The sequence below is a fragment of the Lasioglossum baleicum genome, unplaced genomic scaffold (genome assembly GCF_051020765.1).
Source record: "Lasioglossum baleicum unplaced genomic scaffold, iyLasBale1 scaffold2037, whole genome shotgun sequence".
Taxonomy (NCBI): domain Eukaryota; kingdom Metazoa; phylum Arthropoda; class Insecta; order Hymenoptera; family Halictidae; genus Lasioglossum; species Lasioglossum baleicum.
Window position 1 is genome coordinate 1 of NW_027471096.1, and position 8,344 is coordinate 8,344.

General features: G+C 39.7%; 1 pseudogene; it reads right to left on the reverse strand.

The window, feature by feature from the left end:
• Positions 1 to 5,332: 5,332 nt before the first annotated feature.
• On the reverse strand, positions 5,333 to 6,052 carry LOC143221193 (uncharacterized; annotated as a pseudogene).
• Between the last annotated feature and the right edge of the window lie 2,292 nt (positions 6,053 to 8,344).

The window sequence follows — 8,344 nt, forward strand, 5'->3', positions numbered from 1 at the left end:
TTGTTTTCCGAGATGCTAACCCGCAGACTAGTGTGTCATGTTTAATGTTCACGGTAACAAATTAGTGGACATTTTCGAAGACGGACACCTCATTTTTATGTATGAATGGCAAAATCGAGAGTCAAACTGTTCACGAACGGTAGCTCCGTTCTTGGGAGTCGTACTGCTAAGTCAATAGCATCAGCTACTCTGTAATTCCGTGAGTCGAACCTGCTATCCCGGGAGTCCATCCGCTGTACCCTATTGGCAATAGACAAGTTTATTCACGGTTTGAATATTTATGTAGTGCTTCAAACCGGTTGAGAAAGTTTCCAGTTTTTATAAAGTCAACCTCTTTACCGAAAACCTTACCCTCAGAGGACCAACTCCGCTGTATCGAGAGTATAACTTCGTGATCAGAGATACGATTTAGTATACATTTTAGTGACCCGCCTCTTCAGTTCATGTATGTATTTGTAGATCGTGTGGTAAACCGATCGAGATCGACACCACCTTCTTTGTGATTCGAACAGCTATGTAATTAGTTTCACATATCCAGTGATTCCGAGGGTCAAACCAGGTTCTTCGGGACTAAATCCGCTATAGAGTCTTGGCAGTAGAAACCTTAATTCACGGTACGAATATTAGAGCAACGCGTCTATCCATTTGAGGATGCTACCAAATTGCATAAAGTTATACTGAAAGTTTTACTCAACAGCTGTGCAACACGGTGTGCCTTGAATATAACATGGTGTTCAGAGGTACGAACTAGTATAAATTACAGTGACGAGCACCTTAATTTTTTGCATGAATTAATAGATCGATGGTCAAACCGTTCCAGATCGTTATCACCGTCTGTGAGAGACTAACGGCTATGTCAGTAGCTTCACCTATAGTTGTGATTCCGAGGGTTAAGCCCTGTATTCCAGAAATAAATCCGCTGGACAGTATTTGCAATAGACACCTTGTTTCCCGGTTTGAATATTAGAGTGGAGAGTCAATACGATGGTGAACAAAATCAACTTGTATAAAGTTATGCTTCTTACCGGATACCTTACTGTCCTAGAACCTAACACGCAGTATCGAGTATCATGCTTAGTGCTCACGGAAACAAATTGGTAGGCATTTAAGGCGACGATCTGCTTTTCTCATGTATAATTAGCAAAATCGAGAGACAGACCGATGGAGAGCCATCGCACCTTCTTTGAATGACGCACATCTAAGTCAACAGCATATCCTATCCTGTGATTGCGTGAGTCAAACAACGTATTCTCGGAGTAAGTACGCTCAACAATATTGGCAATGGACAGCTCAATTGGCGGAATGAATATTAAGGTTGAGGGTCAAAACTTCGGAAAAGGATTCCAATTGTTATAGTGTCATACATTTTAACCTATATATTACATTCCGAGAACTCAAGCCGCCGCAGCGATTGTCATGCTTAGTGCCCACGGAAACAAATTAGCAGACATTATAGGAGAAGCACAGCTTATTTTTATGTATGAATGTGAAGCTCGAGAGGCAAACCGATTCAGAACGTTACCAGCTTCTTCGACAATCGCACATATAGGGAAACAGCTGCACCTATCCTGTGATTCCGAGAGTCACACCAGGTACATCAGGAGTAAATCCGCTGTACAGTATTGGCATTGAACATCTTACTTCATGGTATAAATATAAAACTCCGGAGTCCAACCATTGTAGAAGGATACGTAATGATATAAAGTCAAACCGTGTTGCGACGGCCATACCTTCCGTGAAGCTAACCTGATGTATCGAGATTGTATTTTCGTGTTCAGAGAAGCATGTTAGTATACATTTCAGTGACGGGGACCTTAATTTCATATATGAATTAGAAGATCGAGTGTCAAACATTTCGAGACCTTTGCCTCCTTGATTGAGAGTAGAACGGCGAAGACAATAACTTCATCTATCATCCGATTCCCAGAGTCGAACCAGGTATAACGGGAGTGAATGCGCTGTGTCGTGACGGAAAAGGGTACCTTAATTCACGGTATGAATATTAAAGTACAGTCTCAAGCCGTTGTAGAGGGATACCTATTGCTATAGAGTAAAACTTTATACCGAATACCGCATAATTGGATAACTTAACCAGCCGTATCGAGAGTATAACATCGTGGACAGAGAAGCAAAATGGTATAAATTTTAGTGACAGGCACCGTATCTTCATCTATGAATCAGAAGATCGAGGGTCAAACAGTTCGAGAACGATACCACCTTTTCTAAGAGCCCGCAGCTCGGTCACTAGCTTTACCTGACCTGTTCTTACGAGAGACATGCCGGGTGTTCCAGGAGTAAATCCGCTGTACAGTATTTGCTATATTCACACTTGTTTACGGTTTCAATGATAAAGTAGAGCGTCAGACGGTTACAGAACGTAACTAATTGGTATAGAATTAAACGTTTCACCGAAGAGCTCACGAGGAGCCTAACCCACTTTACCGAGACTATAACACGGTGTTCAGGAGAACGAATTAATATACGTTTTAGTGATCGACACCTTAATTTCATCCAAGAATTAGAAGATCGGCGGCCAAACTGTTCGAGAGCGTTGAAAAGCTTCCTTGAGCGGCGAACGGCTAAGTCTCCAACTTCACCTATCTGTTGATTCCGAGAGTCAAACCAGATTTCCAGGAGTAAACCCGCTGAACAGTATAAGCAATAGTCGCCTTATTTCACGATATACATATTACTGTAGAGATCCATGCCGTTGGCGGACGTTTCAGCCTCGAATATAGTCATACTTTATTACGAATACCTTGTCCTCCGAGAACGTATTCCGCTGTAGCGATATATTAACATAATATTCCCCTCAACAGATATGTGGACATTGTAACATATGGAACACCTTACTTTCATGTATAAATTAGAATATCGAGGGTCAAACAGTTCCGGAACGATACAACCTTCCTTGAAAGACGCACAAATAAGTCAATAGTTTCACATAATATGTCATTCCGAGAGTCAATCCTGGTAATCCGGAAGTAAATCTACTGATCAGTTCTGGCACTCGATACATTACTTCACGGTTTGAATATTAAAGTAGAGAGCCAAGGCGTCGGAGACCATTACCGATTGGTATAAAGTCATTCTGCATACCGAATGAATTCGTGTTCATAGGAGCAACTTGGTATGCGTTTTAGTGACGGACAGGTTATTTTCATGTATGAATTAGAAGATCGATCATCAAACCGCTCGAGAGCTTTCCCACCCTCATTGAGAGTTGAACAGATGAGTTATTAGCTCCACCCAACCTGTGATTCCGAGAGTCAAAGCAGGTAATCCGAGAGTAAATCCACTAAAGAGTATTGGCAATTGACACATTAATTCACGGTTTGAATTTAAAGCAAAGCGTCAAGCCGTATGATTGCGTTGCCAATTGGTGTTGAATCAAACGATTTTCCGAGGCCGCAACGTTCCGCGAATACCACCAGCATCAGCGAGAATATAACTTCATGTTCAGAGAATGTACTTGGTATTCATTTCAGTGACGAGTACTTTTACTTCATGTATGAATTAGGAGCTCGATCGTCAAACCGCTCGATAACGTTGCCACCTTCTGTGAGAGACGAACGGCTAAGTGAATAGCTTCACCTATACTGTAATTCGAAGAGGCAAACCAGGTATATCAGGAGTAAATCCGCTATGCAGTAATGGCAATGTCCAACTTAATTCGCAGCTTGTATATTAAAGTAGAGCGTCAAACCATTTGATAACGTTACCAATTGGTATAAAGTCATACTCCTTACCGGATACCTTACCTTCCGAGAACATAACCCGCTGTATCGTGGCTATAACTTCGTGCTCAAAGAATCAAATTAGGAGACATTTTAGGTGACTCACACTTTAATTTCATGTATCAATATTAAGGTCAATGGTCAAACCGTCCGAGATCGTAACCACCTTCTTTTTGGGTCCAACTGCTAAGTGATTAGCTTCACATATCATGTGCTTCCGCGATCAAATAAAGTAGTCCGGAAGAAAATCCGCTGAACAGAATTCCCAATAGGAACCTTAATTCACGGTATGGATGTTAAAGTGGAGAGTCCAATCGTTTGAGAACGATATCATTTGATATAACATCATACACTTTATGGTATACCTTACCTTCCGAGAACATAAGCCGCAGAATCGGGGGTATAACTTCGTGTTCAGAAAAACAAATTAATATACATCATAGTGTCGTGCACCTTAACACTATTCTTACCGACACTTCACGTATACCTATTCCTACAGCGGCCAGTCAAATGACCGGTCTTTCACACCTTACATTTTTCAATATTGAATGCAGACCAATAGCCAGTTTACCAGTCTAATAATACATTTTCTTTTATTCAAGAGTACGTAATCTACATTTTATTCTTTTTCGTCGCATTTTTACAAATGGGCATCTCAACCGTACATTTTCCGCATACGTACTATTTACATTTTAGACAGATTTTGTTCGTCGTATTATCATTGCAATACCTTATCTGAAATACTTACCGTCCACGGGAACCTGTATTTGTACTTGCGATGGGTATTGGTTCATTTTCCTTGCCGATCTCTCGATGGTATTCGATGGCAAGTTCTTCTGCCAGTTGGAACAGAAATTCCAGTCTTGTAATTTCTCCTGTTGTAGTTCCTTTATATAACACCATGCATTTATCCGGGCTAAATCCAAGATATTGGAAAACACTTGCAAAGGCCATATCCGAGATTTAGATTTTACCGAATAATTTCTGGCCATTTGATCGGTCACATCTACGCCAAACTTGGTGCTATTATAGAATTGAATTATCTCCGGTTTTCGGATGTCATTTTCTTCAATTTGTACTTGCGGGATTTGTGCATTGAACTGAGAATTAGAACTTTCTTTCTTGGTTTGGCTTTGTAAATTGTCAACATACAAGTATTTGAGCGATATAGTTTGGTTGAGAAAAGTGCCATGTCGTCATTTTTCAGCTTTACCAGTCTTGTTACCTCTATTCTATTTGCTCTAACTGTCCCAAAAATCGTAGTTTTTTTTGCCAAACGTTTCGTGCTAAAGGTAGACACGTAAACGAGTTGACTGTGGTTATATTTCTTCCACATCCTACATACGGTTCTGCTAATTTCGTAGTGACAAAATCGCAAAGAGGAACTGAGGGGTTCTCTACTTTCATCTTTTCCCAAATATGGAAAGCCGTTTATTATATATTTGCTACGTATATCGGATGCAAACCAAAATTTTATACCAAATTTGTCCGGTTTATTGGGCATGTATTGAGTGAATCTACACCTTGTTTTCGTTGGAAACAATTGTTCGTCAATTGTAATAGTATACCTGGTTTATAACAATTTTGACTGTTGCCTATAAACTTGTACCAACTTCGGAAATCATATCGAATTTATCGGTTTGTAATAGTTGGCTTCGTTGATTTTTGTCGTCAAATCGAATAAATCTCATAATTTCCGTAAAGTCATGTCTACTCATAGTATTTGAGAAAAAAGGCAGGCCCCACTTTCTATTTCGTAGATGTGCTATATCTACATTCTTAGCCTCATATGCGCCGCATGCATACATAATTGCAAAAAATGCATATGACTTTGCTGTAGACAGTTCCCATTTATATCCCTACACTCTAAATGCCTCTGCCTCTGAGCACTTTCTTATAAGTTCGATTATATTTTTATCAATTGTCAATGAAAATGCCGTCCTATCTTCGCCTTTCATAATATTACGTTTACTGTACCCAGTCGGGCCTGATGTTTCCCTAGAAATATTATGACCAGGTGCTCTTCCAGGATTAGACCTTATTTTTACTTCCTGCCAAACAGTTCCGGCCATCGTAATTTCACTTGCCTTTTACTCATTCTCAGTATCTGAATACCTCCTTCTCTTTCGTCGTCTAAATACGTTCGAAATATTCTCCTCGTTCTCATCGGTGTTCGAGTCGGTTTCAAATGGATCATAATTTTCCGTATTGTCATTTTCCATATCCAGAATTCCCTGATCATCTTCAGAACATTCTGCATCGATATCAATTATTCTCGCTAATAATACATTCGCACTTCTCAATCGTCTTGACATTTTGGGGTAAATATTCAACGGAGAAAATGAAAACTAGAATACGAAAATGTAAATCAAAATAGATAAAAAAATGAATAAAATATAAAATGTGAAACTTACTGCGACGTATTATTAGTCTAGTCCACTATTTTGAAAATTGCACTTATAACACGTTATACGATATAAAATATTACGAAATAACAATAAAAGACTGCCAAGTATGCTTTTTGTGGCTTCACGTTTCGATGCACTCGGCTCCTGTCGCAAGACTATACTGAGTTGAATTCGTGAGGAAACGTCTATACATTTCCTTGGGTTATAAGTTTATTTATTTTATGTCATAGTAGATAAGATGGCGTAAGAATATTCGAGGGTCTGGACCATATCAGGTATCAATCAAGCAAATACACAACGCTAACCCGATTGTCGAGCGAGAACTGTAATCACTCGGAAGTGCCGTAGACCATTTTCTGGAAGGCATTTGTCTGATGAAATCGTGCCACAACTACATTACCTTTCGTTTGTAACGACTCTATAGTTTTGGTATGGAGTCTTAGAGAGAAACTATTACAAAAATGAATAAATCGTACTATCGGTCGAATGACCGGTCGTGGTAGGTAAGACAGATTACAAATATTTCTCAGAAAATAAACAATAAAAAAAGAAGTGAATATTGAAAAATGAATCATACATATCTATGAGGAAAAGTCGTAAAATTTAATAACGATACACTTACGATGAATGTACGAAATTCCAATTGAAAATTTAAAAACAGTCATTTGACCTGTCCTGGTAGGAATAGTGTTAATTTCATGTATGTATTAGAAGGTCGAGGTTACCATCTTTCTAGAGAGTCGCACAGGGAAGTCAATAGCATCTCCGATCTTTCGATACTGAGAGTCACACCAGGAAAATCCGGGAGTAAATCTGCTGAACAGTATTGGCAATGAACAAATTAATTCGCGGTACAATTATTAAAGAAGACAGTCAGCCTTCGGTGACCATTACCAATTGGTATGATGTCATTCGTTTTACCAAGGTCGTTACCATCCGAGAAGCTAACCAGCTGTATCGAGAGTATAACATCATATTCAGAGGATCAAATTAGACAACATCTTAGGGACGGGGACCTTAATTTCAATATGAATAAGAAGATCGAGGATGGAGCCGTTCGAGAACGTTACCACCATCTTTGTGGGTCGAAGGGATAAGTCAGTAGCTACACCTATCCTGTGATTCAGAGGGCCGTGCCAGGAATTTCGGGAGTAAACGCCCAGAACAGTATAAATAAGAAAGTTGAGAGACAAACAGTGGAAAAAAATAAAAATTCATATCATATCATTCTATCCACCGAACACAATACATTCCCAGTATCTAATATGCTGTAGCAATTGCCCTGTTTAATGTGCACGGAAACAAATTAATAGACCTTTTAGCGGACGAACTGCTAAGAAAATAGATTCAACCATCCTGTGATACGGAGAGGCACACCAGGCATTCCGGAAGTAAATCTTCCGAACAGTATGGACAACAGACTCCTTAATCCACGGTTTGAGTAATAAATATAGATCGTCAAACCGATTGAGAACAATTCCAAATGCTATAAATTCAAAAGTTTTACCGAAGTCTTTACCCTCCGAAAAACTGACCCGTTGTATTGAGAGTATAACTTCTCGATCAGAGAATGAAGTTAGTATTCATTTCAGTGACGGGTACATTAACTTCATGAATGAATTAGAATATCGAGTGTCAGGCAGTTCGAAAACGCTGCCACCTACTTTGAGAGTGCTATAGCTATGAGAATGGCTTCACCGTTCTTGATTTTCCGAGTGTCCAACCTGGTATTCTAGAAGTAAATATGCTAAACGGTATTGGCACTAGATGCCATAGTTCGCGACATCAATATTAAAGAAGAGAGACAATCCGTTCGAGAACGTTTCCCACTGGTAAACAGTAAAACGGCTCACCGAAGACCTTACATTCCGCGAACGTAGCCAGCTGCCAAATTAGTACACATTTTATTGCGGTCCACCTTGATTTCTTGTAAGAGTACGAAGGACGAGGGTCATACCGTTGGAGAAAGATACCACCCTTCTTGAGAATCGCACTGAGCTAAGTCATTAGCTTTACTTATCCTGTGATTCCGAGAGTCAAACAAGGTATCCCGGGAGTAAATCTGCTGTGCAGTATTGGCATCATACACCCTATTTCACGGTATAAATATTAAAGCCCAGAGTCAAACCGTCGTTGATCGTAACGTATTGGTACAGAGTCGAACTTCTTACCGAATGCCTTACCTTCCGAGAACGTATC